The following is a 17,837-nucleotide window of genomic DNA, read 5'->3' on the forward strand; positions in this document are numbered from 1 at the left end:
AGGCATAAGGAGAGAAACTTTTATTCCTTCCTCTTTCCTGCAATGAATTCCTCATTTGCTCTTGCAAACGCAAGGCTTCTTCTGAAAAACTACATCGAAGTGCGTTTATAATTGCAGAGGAGCGACGACATAGTTTTAGCCTTAAGAGATTGTGAAAGCACCCAGGGAGAAAAAAAGCCTTTTGTATTCTCTTTCCTGCCTGAACTCGGTCAGTTTCCACTTGCGAAGGCAAGGTTTCCTAGCACAAACTACAAAGCAGTAAACTCTCTCCTGGCAGAGTAAATCCTATGCAGTGTTGCCCTGACGAGATACTACTGGTACAGTGAGGCCCAGGAAAAGCACAGTGCATAGAGATATCCTAGCAAAGCCATGTGTTTCTCCACATGAATGGATGTCAGTTTCAGTTATTTGCCAAGAACAGAGCTCAGAGGCAACATCAGATTTTGTGTATCTCAGTGAAGAAAAGAACACTCTGACTTCATCCATTCCTCTGACAAAAGCAGTTAGAATGAGATTACCGGCATTGGTTTCACTTTTGTGCAATAAGCTCGGCATATCTGCCCTTCGCGGTGGGAAGGTTTCCTCCGGAAAACTCCTTTGCAGTAGCCCTGTTCTCGAACTGGAACGAGTATGCAGTGTCGGCATTAAGCTATTGTGAAGGCTCATTTTTGCCCAGGGAAAACAAAGCGCTTGGTGAAATCCTAGCAAACGCCGGTGCATTTGCACAGTTCAAAGTGTGTAACTACACTCTCTTTTGCAAAAAAGACAGCGCAGAGGCAACAGCAGCCTACACGTTTCTCAGTGAAAGGGAGAGCTCCCTAGCTTCATCCAGTCCTCTGAGCAAACAACCACGATGAGAGAAACTTTTCTTTCCTTCGTCTCTCCTGCAATGAATTCCTCATTTGCTCTTGCGAACGCAAGGCTTCCTCTGAAAAACGACATCGCAGTGCATTTATCCTTCCAGAGGAGCGACGACATAGTTTTAGCTTTAAGAGATTGTGAAAGCACCCAGGGAGAAAAGGCCTTTTGTATTCTCTTTCCTGCTGATATTTTAGGGTGCTACGGTTAGGGTTAAGGTTAGAGTTAGGGTTAGGGTTAAGGTTAGAGTTAGGGTTAGGCTTAGGGTCGGGGCTAGAGTTAGGCGATAGTTTAGGGTTAGGTTTAGTTTTAGGGTTAGGCTTAGGCTTAGATTTAGGGTGAAATTTAGGTTAAGGATGAGGGTTAGGGTTTGGTGTTTCGGTTAAGGTGAGGGTTAGGTTTAGGGTGAAGCTTAGTGTTAGGGTTATTTTTTCGGGTCAATTTACGATCAGGTATAGGGTTAGGTTTAGGGTGAGACTTAGGGTTCGGTTTAGGGTTAGGCTTAGGGTGAAGTTGTTAAGGGTGAGGGTTGCGCGTACGTTTAGCGTTGGGGTTAGGGTTAGGGTTAAGGTTAGGATTAAGTTTAGGGTTAAGGTTAGGTTTAGAGTCAGGGTTAGGGTAAGTAATAGGGTTAAGTCGTGGTTAGGTTTACGGCTAGGCTAAGGTTCGAGATAGGGTTAGGTTAAGCGTTGGGGTTAGGTTTAGATGTTAGGGTGAGGGTTAGTGCTAGGTTTCCATTTAAGCTGAGCGTGTAGGGTAAGTTTTAGGGTTAGGATTAGTGTTAGAGTTCGAGTTAGGGTCAGGGCTAGGGTTTAGTTTAGGGTTAGGGTTAGTTTTACGCTTAGGATTAGGGTTAGGGTCAGGGTTAGGGGGAGATTTAGTGTTATGTTTAGTTTTAGGGTTAGAGTTAGAGTGAAGTTTATGTTAAGCGAGAGGTTTAGGGTTAGGGGTTAGGGTACAGGTTTGGAACAGGGTTAGGGTTAGGTTTTGGTTTAGGTTTAGAGTTAGGGTTAGGTTTAGTGTTAGGTTACTTTTGGTTAGGGTTAGGGTTTGAATGAAGTTAGGGTAGGTTTAGGGCTATGGTTAGGGTGAAATTTTGGTTAAGAGTGAGGGTTCGGTTTAGGGTTAGGGTTAGAGTTAGGGTTAGTGCTTCGGGTTAGGTTTAAGGTTAAGGTTCGTTTTAGGCTAAGGATTAGGGTTAGAGTTAGGGTTGGGTTAGTGTTTCAGTTAGGTTTAGGATAGGGTTATAATTAGGGTTGAATTTAGGGTTCCAGTAAGAGTTAGAGTTAGGATTACAGTTAAGGTGAGGGTTTTGGGTAAGTGTTACGGTTAGGGTTAGAGTTTGGGCTATGTCTAGGGTTAGAGTTAGGGTTAGGGGATAGGGTTAGGTTTAAGTTTGTGGTAGGCTTAAAGTTAGGTTACGGTTAGGTTAGGGTTAGGGTGAGGGTTAGGTTTAGGATTAGGTTTAGGGTGAGGCTCAGCGCCAGAGATATTGTAAGGGTTAGGTTTAGGGTTAGAGGTGGGCCAAGGTTAAGGTTAGGGTTAGGTTTAGGGTTAGGGTTCAAGTTAGCCTTAGCTTTAGGTTAGGAATAGGGTGAAGTTTAAGATAGGGTGAGGGTTAGGTTTATGGCTAAGGTTTGGGTTCGTTTTCAGGTTAGTGTTAAGGTTATGTTTAGGGTTAGGGTTAAGGTTACGGGTTCTGTTTAGTTTTAGGGTTAGGGTTAGATTTTAGGTTAGGATTAAGTTCAGTGTTACGGTTAGGGTTAGGTTTGCGGGTTGTATTAGGCGTTTTGGTTGGGGTGAGGGTTAGGGTTAGGGTCAGAGTTGGGTAGGGTTAGGAGTATGGTCATGGTAAGGTGTTAGGGGTTAGAGTTGTAGTTTATGGTTAGGGTTTATGTGAGGGTTCCGCTTAGGAATTGTGGTTCTGGTCATGGTTAGATTTGGTTTAGGGTTAGGGTTAGGTTTATGATTCGGTTTCGGGTTAGTGTTAGAGTTAGAGTGAGAGTTAGGGTTAAGGTTTGGGTTAGGCTTTGGTGTTAGGGGTTAGGCTTTGGGTTAGGGTTAGGGTTACCGTTATGGCTAGGGGTTCAGGTTAGTGTTCGGGTTAGGGCTAGGTTTAGCATTAGGGTTAGGTTTGGGGATACGGTTAGGGGTTAGCGTGAGGGTGACGGTTAGTTTTAGAGTTAAGTGAGGGTTTAGGGTGTTATGATTAGGGTGAGAGGTAGAGTTTCGGTTAGGTTTACGGTGAGGGTTAGTTGCAGTGTAAGATTTACGTTTAGGTTCCGGATTAGGGTTAGAGTTAGTGTTCTATTTGGGGTCAAGGTTAGAGTGAGTGTTAGGGTTAGGGTTAGGATTACGTCTAGGGTTAGGATTAGGATTAGGTTTAAGGTTAGGTTCAGGGCTATCGTAAGGGTTAGGTTCAGGGTTACAGATGGACTAGCTTTATGGTTCGAATTAGGTTCGAGGTTAGGGTTTGGGTTAGGTTTAGGATTAAGATTAGGGTTAGGGTTTGGATGAAGTTTAGGATAGGGTGAGGGTTATTTTTATGGTTAGAGCTAGAGTTTGGGTTTGTGTTGAGGTTAGTGTTAAGGCTAGGTTTAGGATTCGGGTTAGGGTTAGGGGTTAGGTTTAGGGTTAGGTTTAGGTTTAAGGTTAGTGTGAAGTTTAGATGAAGGTTGAGGGATAGGATAAGGGTTAGGATTAGGGTTAGGATTATAGATAGTGTTAGACGTTAGGTTCAGGGTGGAGGGTTAGGTTTATGGTTAGTGTAGGCTGATGTTTAGGGTTAATGTTAGCGTTAGCGTTGGATTAGGGTTACTGTTCGTTTAGGGTTAGTGTTAGGGATAGCGTTAGGTAGGTTTAGGGTTGGGGATATAAATGGTTAAGGGCTAGGGTGACGGTTAGGGTTAGGTTTAGAGTTAAGGTGAGGTTTTAGTTTAGGTTAATTGTTAAGGTTAGGGTTAGGGTTAGAGTTGGGGTTAGGGTTCGGGTGAAGTTTCAGTTAATAGTGAGGGTTCGGGTTAAGGTTGGAGTTTGGTTTAAAGTTAGTGTTAGGGTTAGGTTTAGGTTTAGGTAGGGGTAAGGTTAGGGTTAAGGCTAGGTTTACTGTAAAGGGGAGGGCTAGGTTAGGGTTAGGGTTAGGTTTAGAGTTAGAGTTAGTGCTAGGGTTTAGGGTTAGGCTTAGGGTCAAGTTTAGAGTGATTGTTAGGTTTAGGGTTAGGGTTAGGGTAGAGTTACGGTTAGGGTTAAGTTTAGGATTAGGGAAAGGGTTAGGTTTAGGTCAGGCTTAGGGTTAGGGTTAGGGATCGGGTTACGGTTGGGGAAAGGGTAAGGGGTTCATGTGAGGGTTAGTGTTAGGTTTACAGTTAAGCTGATGTTTCAGGGTGGTACGGTTAGGGTTAGGGTTAGAGTTAGGGTTAGGGTTGGGTTTAGGGTTAGGGCTAGCGTTAGGTGATAGTTTAGGGTTAATTTAGTTTTAGGGTTAGGGTTAGGTTTAGGTTTAGGGTGAAGTTTAGGTTAAGGATGAGGTTTAGGGTTAGTATTAGGGTTAGGTGTTAGGGTTAGGTTTAGGGTTAGGTTTTGGGTTAGGCTTAGGGTTCGGTTTGGGGTTAGGGATAGGGAGAAATGCCTTGTGGTAGCCGTGTTCTGGAAGTGGTACGAGTATGCAGTGTTAGCCTTAAGCTATTGTGAAGGCTCGTTTTGGCCCAGGGAAAGCAAAGCGCCTGGGGAAATCCTAACAAACCCCGGTGCCTTTCCACAGTTCAAAGCGTCTAACTACAGACTCTTTTCCAAATAAGAGAGCGCACAGGCAACAGCAGCCTGCATGTTTCTCAGTGAAAGGAAGAACTCCCTGACTTCATCCAGTCCTCTGAGCAAAGCAGGCATAAGGAGAGAAACTTTTATTCCTTCCTCTTTCCTGCAATGAATTCCTCATTTGCTCTTGCAAACGCAAGGCTTCTTGTGAAAAACTACATCGAAGTGCGTTTATAATTGCAGAGGAGCGACGACATAGTTTTAGCCTTAAGAGATTGTGAAAGCACCCAGGGAGAAAAAAAGCCTTTTGTATTCTCTTTCCTGCCTGAACTCGGTCAGTTTCCACTTGCGAAGGCAAGGTTTCCTAGCACAAACTACCAAGCAGTAAACTCTCTCCTGGCAGAGTAAATCCTATGCAGTGTTGCCCTGACGAGATACTACTGGTACAGTGAGGCCCAGGAAAAGCACAGTGCATAGAGATATCCTAGCAAAGCCATGTGTTTCTCCACATGAATGGATGTCAGTTTCAGTTATTTGCCAAGAACAGAGCTCAGAGGCAACATCAGATTTTGTGTATCTCAGTGAAGAAAAGAACACTCTGACTTCATCCATTCCTCTGACAAAAGCAGTTAGAATGAGATTACCGGCATTGGTTTCACTTTTGTGCAATAAGCTCGGCATATCTGCCCTTCGCGGTGGGAAGGTTTCCTCCGGAAAACTCCTTTGCAGTAGCCCTGTTCTCGAACTGGAACGAGTATGCAGTGTCGGCATTAAGCTATTGTGAAGGCTCATTTTTGCCCAGGGAAAACAAAGCGCTTGGTGAAATCCTAGCAAACGCCGGTGCATTTGCACAGTTCAAAGTGTGTAACTACACTCTCTTTTGCAAAAAAGACAGCGCAGAGGCAACAGCAGCCTACACGTTTCTCAGTGAAAGGGAGAGCTCCCTAGCTTCATCCAGTCCTCTGAGCAAACAACCACGATGAGAGAAACTTTTCTTTCCTTCGTCTCTCCTGCAATGAATTCCTCATTTGCTCTTGCGAACGCAAGGCTTCCTCTGAAAAACGACATCGCAGTGCATTTATCCTTCCAGAGGAGCGACGACATAGTTTTAGCTTTAAGAGATTGTGAAAGCACCCAGGGAGAAAAGGCCTTTTGTATTCTCTTTCCTGCTGATATTTTAGGGTGCTACGGTTAGGGTTAAGGTTAGAGTTAGGGTTAGGGTTAAGGTTAGAGTTAGGGTTAGGCTTAGGGTCGGGGCTAGAGTTAGGCGATAGTTTAGGGTTAGGTTTAGTTTTAGGGTTAGGCTTAGGCTTAGATTTAGGGTGAAATTTAGGTTAAGGATGAGGGTTAGGGTTTGGTGTTTCGGTTAAGGTGAGGGTTAGGTTTAGGGTGAAGCTTAGTGTTAGGGTTATTTTTTCGGGTCAATTTACGATCAGGTATAGGGTTAGGTTTAGGGTGAGACTTAGGGTTCGGTTTAGGGTTAGGCTTAGGGTGAAGTTGTTAAGGGTGAGGGTTGCGCGTACGTTTAGCGTTGGGGTTAGGGTTAGGGTTAAGGTTAGGATTAAGTTTAGGGTTAAGGTTAGGTTTAGAGTCAGGGTTAGGGTAAGTAATAGGGTTAAGTCGTGGTTAGGTTTACGGCTAGGCTAAGGTTCGAGATAGGGTTAGGTTAAGCGTTGGGGTTAGGTTTAGATGTTAGGGTGAGGGTTAGTGCTAGGTTTCCATTTAAGCTGAGCGTGTAGGGTAAGTTTTAGGGTTAGGATTAGTGTTAGAGTTCGAGTTAGGGTCAGGGCTAGGGTTTAGTTTAGGGTTAGGGTTAGTTTTACGCTTAGGATTAGGGTTAGGGTCAGGGTTAGGGGGAGATTTAGTGTTATGTTTAGTTTTAGGGTTAGAGTTAGAGTGAAGTTTATGTTAAGCGAGAGGTTTAGGGTTAGGGGTTAGGGTACAGGTTTGGAACAGGGTTAGGGTTAGGTTTTGGTTTAGGTTTAGAGTTAGGGTTAGGTTTAGTGTTAGGTTACTTTTGGTTAGGGTTAGGGTTTGAATGAAGTTAGGGTAGGTTTAGGGCTATGGTTAGGGTGAAATTTTGGTTAAGAGTGAGGGTTCGGTTTAGGGTTAGGGTTAGAGTTAGGGTTAGTGCTTCGGGTTAGGTTTAAGGTTAAGGTTCGTTTTAGGCTAAGGATTAGGGTTAGAGTTAGGGTTGGGTTAGTGTTTCAGTTAGGTTTAGGATAGGGTTATAATTAGGGTTGAATTTAGGGTTCCAGTAAGAGTTAGAGTTAGGATTACAGTTAAGGTGAGGGTTTTGGGTAAGTGTTACGGTTAGGGTTAGAGTTTGGGCTATGTCTAGGGTTAGAGTTAGGGTTAGGGGATAGGGTTAGGTTTAAGTTTGTGGTAGGCTTAAAGTTAGGTTACGGTTAGGTTAGGGTTAGGGTGAGGGTTAGGTTTAGGATTAGGTTTAGGGTGAGGCTGAGCGCCAGAGATATTGTAAGGGTTAGGTTTAGGGTTAGAGGTGGGCCAAGGTTAAGGTTAGGGTTAGGTTTAGGGTTAGGGTTCAAGTTAGCCTTAGCTTTAGGTTAGGAATAGGGTGAAGTTTAAGATAGGGTGAGGGTTAGGTTTATGGCTAAGGTTTGGGTTCGTTTTCAGGTTAGTGTTAAGGTTATGTTTAGGGTTAGGGTTAAGGTTACGGGTTCTGTTTAGTTTTAGGGTTAGGGTTAGATTTTAGGTTAGGATTAAGTTCAGTGTTACGGTTAGGGTTAGGTTTGCGGGTTGTATTAGGCGTTTTGGTTGGGGTGAGGGTTAGGGTTAGGGTCAGAGTTGGGTAGGGTTAGGAGTATGGTCATGGTAAGGTGTTAGGGGTTAGAGTTGTAGTTTATGGTTAGGGTTTATGTGAGGGTTCCGCTTAGGAATTGTGGTTCTGGTCATGGTTAGATTTGGTTTAGGGTTAGGGTTAGGTTTATGATTCGGTTTCGGGTTAGTGTTAGAGTTAGAGTGAGAGTTAGGGTTAAGGTTTGGGTTAGGCTTTGGTGTTAGGGGTTAGGCTTTGGGTTAGGGTTAGGGTTACCGTTATGGCTAGGGGTTCAGGTTAGTGTTCGGGTTAGGGCTAGGTTTAGCATTAGGGTTAGGTTTGGGGATACGGTTAGGGGTTAGCGTGAGGGTGACGGTTAGTTTTAGAGTTAAGTGAGGGTTTAGGGTGTTATGATTAGGGTGAGAGGTAGAGTTTCGGTTAGGTTTACGGTGAGGGTTAGTTGCAGTGTAAGATTTACGTTTAGGTTCCGGATTAGGGTTAGAGTTAGTGTTCTATTTGGGGTCAAGGTTAGAGTGAGTGTTAGGGTTAGGGTTAGGATTACGTCTAGGGTTAGGATTAGGATTAGGTTTAAGGTTAGGTTCAGGGCTATCGTAAGGGTTAGGTTCAGGGTTACAGATGGACTAGCTTTATGGTTCGAATTAGGTTCGAGGTTAGGGTTTGGGTTAGGTTTAGGATTAAGATTAGGGTTAGGGTTTGGATGAAGTTTAGGATAGGGTGAGGGTTATTTTTATGGTTAGAGCTAGAGTTTGGGTTTGTGTTGAGGTTAGTGTTAAGGCTAGGTTTAGGATTCGGGTTAGGGTTAGGGGTTAGGTTTAGGGTTAGGTTTAGGTTTAAGGTTAGTGTGAAGTTTAGATGAAGGTTGAGGGATAGGATAAGGGTTAGGATTAGGGTTAGGATTATAGATAGTGTTAGACGTTAGGTTCAGGGTGGAGGGTTAGGTTTATGGTTAGTGTAGGCTGATGTTTAGGGTTAATGTTAGCGTTAGCGTTGGATTAGGGTTACTGTTCGTTTAGGGTTAGTGTTAGGGATAGCGTTAGGTAGGTTTAGGGTTGGGGATATAAATGGTTAAGGGCTAGGGTGACGGTTAGGGTTAGGTTTAGAGTTAAGGTGAGGTTTTAGTTTAGGTTAATTGTTAAGGTTAGGGTTAGGGTTAGAGTTGGGGTTAGGGTTCGGGTGAAGTTTCAGTTAATAGTGAGGGTTCGGGTTAAGGTTGGAGTTTGGTTTAAAGTTAGTGTTAGGGTTAGGTTTAGGTTTAGGTAGGGGTAAGGTTAGGGTTAAGGCTAGGTTTACTGTAAAGGGGAGGGCTAGGTTAGGGTTAGGGTTAGGTTTAGAGTTAGAGTTAGTGCTAGGGTTTAGGGTTAGGCTTAGGGTCAAGTTTAGAGTGATTGTTAGGTTTAGGGTTAGGGTTAGGGTAGAGTTACGGTTAGGGTTAAGTTTAGGATTAGGGAAAGGGTTAGGTTTAGGTCAGGCTTAGGGTTAGGGTTAGGGATCGGGTTACGGTTGGGGAAAGGGTAAGGGGTTCATGTGAGGGTTAGTGTTAGGTTTACAGTTAAGCTGATGTTTCAGGGTGGTACGGTTAGGGTTAGGGTTAGAGTTAGGGTTAGGGTTGGGTTTAGGGTTAGGGCTAGCGTTAGGTGATAGTTTAGGGTTAATTTAGTTTTAGGGTTAGGGTTAGGTTTAGGTTTAGGGTGAAGTTTAGGTTAAGGATGAGGTTTAGGGTTAGTATTAGGGTTAGGTGTTAGGGTTAGGTTTAGGGTTAGGTTTTGGGTTAGGCTTAGGGTTCGGTTTGGGGTTAGGGATAGGGAGAAATGCCTTGTGGTAGCCGTGTTCTGGAAGTGGTACGAGTATGCAGTGTTAGCCTTAAGCTATTGTGAAGGCTCGTTTTGGCCCAGGGAAAGCAAAGCGCCTGGGGAAATCCTAACAAACCCCGGTGCCTTTCCACAGTTCAAAGCGTCTAACTACAGACTCTTTTCCAAATAAGAGAGCGCACAGGCAACAGCAGCCTGCATGTTTCTCAGTGAAAGGAAGAACTCCCTGACTTCATCCAGTCCTCTGAGCAAAGCATGCATAAGGAGAGAAACTTTTATTCCTTCCTCTTTCCTGCAATGAATTCCTCATTTGCTCTTGCAAACGCAAGGCTTCTTGTGAAAAACTACATCGAAGTGCGTTTATAATTGCAGAGGAGCGACGACATAGTTTTAGCCTTAAGAGATTGTGAAAGCACCCAGGGAGAAAAAAAGCCTTTTGTATTCTCTTTCCTGCCTGAACTCGGTCAGTTTCCACTTGCGAAGGCAAGGTTTCCTAGCACAAACTACCAAGCAGTAAACTCTCTCCTGGCAGAGTAAATCCTATGCAGTGTTGCCCTGACGAGATACTACTGGTACAGTGAGGCCCAGGAAAAGCACAGTGCATAGAGATATCCTAGCAAAGCCATGTGTTTCTCCACATGAATGGATGTCAGTTTCAGTTATTTGCCAAGAACAGAGCTCAGAGGCAACATCAGATTTTGTGTATCTCAGTGAAGAAAAGAACACTCTGACTTCATCCATTCCTCTGACAAAAGCAGTTAGAATGAGATTACCGGCATTGGTTTCACTTTTGTGCAATAAGCTCGGCATATCTGCCCTTCGCGGTGGGAAGGTTTCCTCCGGAAAACTCCTTTGCAGTAGCCCTGTTCTCGAACTGGAACGAGTATGCAGTGTCGGCATTAAGCTATTGTGAAGGCTCATTTTTGCCCAGGGAAAACAAAGCGCTTGGTGAAATCCTAGCAAACGCCGGTGCATTTGCACAGTTCAAAGTGTGTAACTACACTCTCTTTTGCAAAAAAGACAGCGCAGAGGCAACAGCAGCGTACACGTTTCTCAGTGAAAGGGAGAGCTCCCTAGCTTCATCCAGTCCTCTGAGCAAACAACCACGATGAGAGAAACTTTTCTTTCCTTCGTCTCTCCTGCAATGAATTCCTCATTTGCTCTTGCGAACGCAAGGCTTCCTCTGAAAAACGACATCGCAGTGCATTTATCCTTCCAGAGGAGCGACGACATAGTTTTAGCTTTAAGAGATTGTGAAAGCACCCAGGGAGAAAAGGCCTTTTGTATTCTCTTTCCTGCTGATATTTTAGGGTGCTACGGTTAGGGTTAAGGTTAGAGTTAGGGTTAGGGTTAAGGTTAGAGTTAGGGTTAGGCTTAGGGTCGGGGCTAGAGTTAGGCGATAGTTTAGGGTTAGGTTTAGTTTTAGGGTTAGGCTTAGGCTTAGATTTAGGGTGAAATTTAGGTTAAGGATGAGGGTTAGGGTTTGGTGTTTCGGTTAAGGTGAGGGTTAGGTTTAGGGTGAAGCTTAGTGTTAGGGTTATTTTTTCGGGTCAATTTACGATCAGGTATAGGGTTAGGTTTAGGGTGAGACTTAGGGTTCGGTTTAGGGTTAGGCTTAGGGTGAAGTTGTTAAGGGTGAGGGTTGCGCGTACGTTTAGCGTTGGGGTTAGGGTTAGGGTTAAGGTTAGGATTAAGTTTAGGGTTAAGGTTAGGTTTAGAGTCAGGGTTAGGGTAAGTAATAGGGTTAAGTCGTGGTTAGGTTTACGGCTAGGCTAAGGTTCGAGATAGGGTTAGGTTAAGGGTTGGGGTTAGGTTTAGATGTTAGGGTGAGGGTTAGTGCTAGGTTTCCATTTAAGCTGAGCGTGTAGGGTAAGTTTTAGGGTTAGGATTAGTGTTAGAGTTCGAGTTAGGGTCAGGGCTAGGGTTTAGTTTAGGGTTAGGGTTAGTTTTACGCTTAGGATTAGGGTTAGGGTCAGGGTTAGGGGGAGATTTAGTGTTATGTTTAGTTTTAGGGTTAGAGTTAGAGTGAAGTTTATGTTAAGCGAGAGGTTTAGGGTTAGGGGTTAGGGTACAGGTTTGGAACAGGGTTAGGGTTAGGTTTTGGTTTAGGTTTAGAGTTAGGGTTAGGTTTAGTGTTAGGTTACTTTTGGTTAGGGTTAGGGTTTGAATGAAGTTAGGGTAGGTTTAGGGCTATGGTTAGGGTGAAATTTTGGTTAAGAGTGAGGGTTCAGTTTAGGGTTAGGGTTAGAGTTAGGGTTAGTGCTTCAGGTTAGGTTTAAGGTTAAGGTTCGTTTTAGGCTAAGGATTAGGGTTAGAGTTAGGGTTGGGTTAGTGTTTCAGTTAGGTTTAGGATAGGGTTATAATTAGGGTTGAATTTAGGGTTCCAGTAAGAGTTAGAGTTAGGATTACAGTTAAGGTGAGGGTTTTGGGTAAGTGTTACGGTTAGGGTTAGAGTTTGGGCTATGTCTAGGGTTAGAGTTAGGGTTAGGGGATAGGGTTAGGTTTAAGTTTGTGGTAGGCTTAAAGTTAGGTTACGGTTAGGTTAGGGTTAGGGTGAGGGTTAGGTTTAGGATTAGGTTTAGGGTGAGGCTCAGCGCCAGAGATATTGTAAGGGTTAGGTTTAGGGTTAGAGGTGGGCCAAGGTTAAGGTTAGGGTTAGGTTTAGGGTTAGGGTTAAAGTTAGCCTTAGCTTTAGGTTAGGAATAGGGTGAAGTTTAAGATAGGGTGAGGGTTAGGTTTATGGCTAAGGTTTGGGTTCGTTTTCAGGTTAGTGTTAAGGTTATGTTTAGGGTTAGGGTTAAGGTTACGGGTTCTGTTTAGTTTTAGGGTTAGGGTTAGATTTTAGGTTAGGATTAAGTTCAGTGTTACGGTTAGGGTTAGGTTTGCGGGTTGTATTAGACGTTTTGGTTGGGGTGAGGGTTAGGGTTAGGGTCAGAGTTGGGTAGGGTTAGGAGTATGGTCATGGTAAGGTGTTAGGGGTTAGAGTTGTAGTTTATGGTTAGGGTTTATGTGAGGGTTCCGCTTAGGAATTGTGGTTCTGGTCATGGTTAGATTTGGTTTAGGGTTAGGGTTAGGTTTATGATTCGGTTTCGGGTTAGTGTTAGAGTTAGAGTGAGAGTTAGGGTTAAGGTTTGGGTTAGGCTTTGGTGTTAGGGGTTAGGCTTTGGGTTAGGGTTAGGGTTACCGTTATGGCTAGGGGTTCAGGTTAGTGTTCGGGTTAGGGCTAGGTTTAGCATTAGGGTTAGGTTTGGGGATACGGTTAGGGGTTAGCGTGAGGGTGACGGTTAGTTTTAGAGTTAAGTGAGGGTTTAGGGTGTTATGATTAGGGTGAGAGGTAGAGTTTCGGTTAGGTTTACGGTGAGGGTTAGTTGCAGTGTAAGATTTACGTTTAGGTTCCGGATTAGGGTTAGAGTTAGTGTTCTATTTGGGGTCAAGGTTAGAGTGAGTGTTAGGGTTAGGGTTAGGATTACGTCTAGGGTTAGGATTAGGATTAGGTTTAAGGTTAGGTTCAGGGCTATCGTAAGGGTTAGGTTCAGGGTTACAGATGGACTAGCTTTATGGTTCGAATTAGGTTCGAGGTTAGGGTTTGGGTTAGGTTTAGGATTAAGATTAGGGTTAGGGTTTGGATGAAGTTTAGGATAGGGTGAGGGTTATTTTTATGGTTAGAGCTAGAGTTTGGGTTTGTGTTGAGGTTAGTGTTAAGGCTAGGTTTAGGATTCGGGTTAGGGTTAGGGGTTAGGTTTAGGGTTAGGTTTAGGTTTAAGGTTAGTGTGAAGTTTAGATGAAGGTTGAGGGATAGGATAAGGGTTAGGATTAGGGTTAGGATTATAGATAGTGTTAGACGTTAGGTTCAGGGTGGAGGGTTAGGTTTATGGTTAGTGTAGGCTGATGTTTAGGGTTAATGTTAGCGTTAGCGTTGGATTAGGGTTACTGTTCGTTTAGGGTTAGTGTTAGGGATAGCGTTAGGTAGGTTTAGGGTTGGGGATATAAATGGTTAAGGGCTAGGGTGACGGTTAGGGTTAGGTTTAGAGTTAAGGTGAGGTTTTAGTTTAGGTTAATTGTTAAGGTTAGGGTTAGGGTTAGAGTTGGGGTTAGGGTTCGGGTGAAGTTTCAGTTAATAGTGAGGGTTCGGGTTAAGGTTGGAGTTTGGTTTAAAGTTAGTGTTAGGGTTAGGTTTAGGTTTAGGTAGGGGTAAGGTTAGGGTTAAGGCTAGGTTTACTGTAAAGGGGAGGGCTAGGTTAGGGTTAGGGTTAGGTTTAGAGTTAGAGTTAGTGCTAGGGTTTAGGGTTAGGCTTAGGGTCAAGTTTAGAGTGATTGTTAGGTTTAGGGTTAGGGTTAGGGTAGAGTTACGGTTAGGGTTAAGTTTAGGATTAGGGAAAGGGTTAGGTTTAGGTCAGGCTTAGGGTTAGGGTTAGGGATCGGGTTACGGTTGGGGAAAGGGTAAGGGGTTCATGTGAGGGTTAGTGTTAGGTTTACAGTTAAGCTGATGTTTCAGGGTGGTACGGTTAGGGTTAGGGTTAGAGTTAGGGTTAGGGTTGGGTTTAGGGTTAGGGCTAGCGTTAGGTGATAGTTTAGGGTTAATTTAGTTTTAGGGTTAGGGTTAGGTTTAGGTTTAGGGTGAAGTTTAGGTTAAGGATGAGGTTTAGGGTTAGTATTAGGGTTAGGTGTTAGGGTTAGGTTTAGGGTTAGGTTTTGGGTTAGGCTTAGGGTTCGGTTTGGGGTTAGGGATAGGGAGAAATGCCTTGTGGTAGCCGTGTTCTGGAAGTGGTACGAGTATGCAGTGTTAGCCTTAAGCTATTGTGAAGGCTCGTTTTGGCCCAGGGAAAGCAAAGCGCCTGGGGAAATCCTAACAAACCCCGGTGCCTTTCCACAGTTCAAAGCGTCTAACTACAGACTCTTTTCCAAATAAGAGAGCGCACAGGCAACAGCAGCCTGCATGTTTCTCAGTGAAAGGAAGAACTCCCTGACTTCATCCAGTCCTCTGAGCAAAGCAGGCATAAGGAGAGAAACTTTTATTCCTTCCTCTTTCCTGCAATGAATTCCTCATTTGCTCTTGCAAACGCAAGGCTTCTTGTGAAAAACTACATCGAAGTGCGTTTATAATTGCAGAGGAGCGACGACATAGTTTTAGCCTTAAGAGATTGTGAAAGCACCCAGGGAGAAAAAAAGCCTTTTGTATTCTCTTTCCTGCCTGAACTCGGTCAGTTTCCACTTGCGAAGGCAAGGTTTCCTAGCACAAACTACCAAGCAGTAAACTCTCTCCTGGCAGAGTAAATCCTATGCAGTGTTGCCCTGACGAGATACTACTGGTACAGTGAGGCCCAGGAAAAGCACAGTGCATAGAGATATCCTAGCAAAGCCATGTGTTTCTCCACATGAATGGATGTCAGTTTCAGTTATTTGCCAAGAACAGAGCTCAGAGGCAACATCAGATTTTGTGTATCTCAGTGAAGAAAAGAACACTCTGACTTCATCCATTCCTCTGACAAAAGCAGTTAGAATGAGATTACCGGCATTGGTTTCACTTTTGTGCAATAAGCTCGGCATATCTGCCCTTCGCGGTGGGAAGGTTTCCTCCGGAAAACTCCTTTGCAGTAGCCCTGTTCTCGAACTGGAACGAGTATGCAGTGTCGGCATTAAGCTATTGTGAAGGCTCATTTTTGCCCAGGGAAAACAAAGCGCTTGGTGAAATCCTAGCAAACGCCGGTGCATTTGCACAGTTCAAAGTGTGTAACTACACTCTCTTTTGCAAAAAAGACAGCGCAGAGGCAACAGCAGCCTACACGTTTCTCAGTGAAAGGGAGAGCTCCCTAGCTTCATCCAGTCCTCTGAGCAAACAACCACGATGAGAGAAACTTTTCTTTCCTTCGTCTCTCCTGCAATGAATTCCTCATTTGCTCTTGCGAACGCAAGGCTTCCTCTGAAAAACGACATCGCAGTGCATTTATCCTTCCAGAGGAGCGACGACATAGTTTTAGCTTTAAGAGATTGTGAAAGCACCCAGGGAGAAAAGGCCTTTTGTATTCTCTTTCCTGCTGATATTTTAGGGTGCTACGGTTAGGGTTAAGGTTAGAGTTAGGGTTAGGGTTAAGGTTAGAGTTAGGGTTAGGCTTAGGGTCGGGGCTAGAGTTAGGCGATAGTTTAGGGTTAGGTTTAGTTTTAGGGTTAGGCTTAGGCTTAGATTTAGGGTGAAATTTAGGTTAAGGATGAGGGTTAGGGTTTGGTGTTTCGGTTAAGGTGAGGGTTAGGTTTAGGGTGAAGCTTAGTGTTAGGGTTATTTTTTCGGGTCAATTTACGATCAGGTATAGGGTTAGGTTTAGGGTGAGACTTAGGGTTCGGTTTAGGGTTAGGCTTAGGGTGAAGTTGTTAAGGGTGAGGGTTGCGCGTACGTTTAGCGTTGGGGTTAGGGTTAGGGTTAAGGTTAGGATTAAGTTTAGGGTTAAGGTTAGGTTTAGAGTCAGGGTTAGGGTAAGTAATAGGGTTAAGTCGTGGTTAGGTTTACGGCTAGGCTAAGGTTCGAGATAGGGTTAGGTTAAGGGTTGGGGTTAGGTTTAGATGTTAGGGTGAGGGTTAGTGCTAGGTTTCCATTTAAGCTGAGCGTGTAGGGTAAGTTTTAGGGTTAGGATTAGTGTTAGAGTTCGAGTTAGGGTCAGGGCTAGGGTTTAGTTTAGGGTTAGGGTTAGTTTTACGCTTAGGATTAGGGTTAGGGTCAGGGTTAGGGGGAGATTTAGTGTTATGTTTAGTTTTAGGGTTAGAGTTAGAGTGAAGTTTATGTTAAGCGAGAGGTTTAGGGTTAGGGGTTAGGGTACAGGTTTGGAACAGGGTTAGGGTTAGGTTTTGGTTTAGGTTTAGAGTTAGGGTTAGGTTTAGTGTTAGGTTACTTTTGGTTAGGGTTAGGGTTTGAATGAAGTTAGGGTAGGTTTAGGGCTATGGTTAGGGTGAAATTTTGGTTAAGAGTGAGGGTTCGGTTTAGGGTTAGGGTTAGAGTTAGGGTTAGTGCTTCGGGTTAGGTTTAAGGTTAAGGTTCGTTTTAGGCTAAGGATTAGGGTTAGAGTTAGGGTTGGGTTAGTGTTTCAGTTAGGTTTAGGATAGGGTTATAATTAGGGTTGAATTTAGGGTTCCAGTAAGAGTTAGAGTTAGGATTACAGTTAAGGTGAGGGTTTTGGGTAAGTGTTACGGTTAGGGTTAGAGTTTGGGCTATGTCTAGGGTTAGAGTTAGGGTTAGGGGATAGGGTTAGGTTTAAGTTTGTGGTAGGCTTAAAGTTAGGTTACGGTTAGGTTAGGGTTAGGGTGAGGGTTAGGTTTAGGATTAGGTTTAGGGTGAGGCTCAGCGCCAGAGGTATTGTAAGGGTTAGGTTTAGGGTTAGAGGTGGGCCAAGGTTAAGGTTAGGGTTAGGTTTAGGGTTAGGGTTAAAGTTAGCCTTAGCTTTAGGTTAGGAATAGGGTGAAGTTTAAGATAGGGTGAGGGTTAGGTTTATGGCTAAGGTTTGGGTTCGTTTTCAGGTTAGTGTTAAGGTTATGTTTAGGGTTAGGGTTAAGGTTACGGGTTCTGTTTAGTTTTAGGGTTAGGGTTAGATTTTAGGTTAGGATTAAGTTCAGTGTTACGGTTAGGGTTAGGTTTGCGGGTTGTATTAGGCGTTTTGGTTGGGGTGAGGGTTAGGGTTAGGGTCAGAGTTGGGTAGGGTTAGGAGTATGGTCATGGTAAGGTGTTAGGGGTTAGAGTTGTAGTTTATGGTTAGGGTTTATGTGAGGGTTCCGCTTAGGAATTGTGGTTCTGGTCATGGTTAGATTTGGTTTAGGGTTAGGGTTAGGTTTATGATTCGGTTTCGGGTTAGTGTTAGAGTTAGAGTGAGAGTTAGGGTTAAGGTTTGGGTTAGGCTTTGGTGTTAGGGGTTAGGCTTTGGGTTAGGGTTAGGGTTACCGTTATGGCTAGGGGTTCAGGTTAGTGTTCGGGTTAGGGCTAGGTTTAGCATTAGGGTTAGGTTTGGGGATACGGTTAGGGGTTAGCGTGAGGGTGACGGTTAGTTTTAGAGTTAAGTGAGGGTTTAGGGTGTTATGATTAGGGTGAGAGGTAGAGTTTCGGTTAGGTTTACGGTGAGGGTTAGTTGCAGTGTAAGATTTACGTTTAGGTTCCGGATTAGGGTTAGAGTTAGTGTTCTATTTGGGGTCAAGGTTAGAGTGAGTGTTAGGGTTAGGGTTAGGATTACGTCTAGGGTTAGGATTAGGATTAGGTTTAAGGTTAGGTTCAGGGCTATCGTAAGGGTTAGGTTCAGGGTTACAGATGGACTAGCTTTATGGTTCGAATTAGGTTCGAGGTTAGGGTTTGGGTTAGGTTTAGGATTAAGATTAGGGTTAGGGTTTGGATGAAGTTTAGGATAGGGTGAGGGTTATTTTTATGGTTAGAGCTAGAGTTTGGGTTTGTGTTGAGGTTAGTGTTAAGGCTAGGTTTAGGATTCGGGTTAGGGTTAGGGGTTAGGTTTAGGGTTAGGTTTAGGTTTAAGGTTAGTGTGAAGTTTAGATGAAGGTTGAGGGATAGGATAAGGGTTAGGATTAGGGTTAGGATTATAGATAGTGTTAGACGTTAGGTTCAGGGTGGAGGGTTAGGTTTATGGTTAGTG

Source organism: Elephas maximus, chromosome 21 (genome assembly GCF_024166365.1).
Source record: "Elephas maximus indicus isolate mEleMax1 chromosome 21, mEleMax1 primary haplotype, whole genome shotgun sequence".
NCBI classification, from domain to species: Eukaryota; Metazoa; Chordata; class Mammalia; order Proboscidea; family Elephantidae; genus Elephas; species Elephas maximus.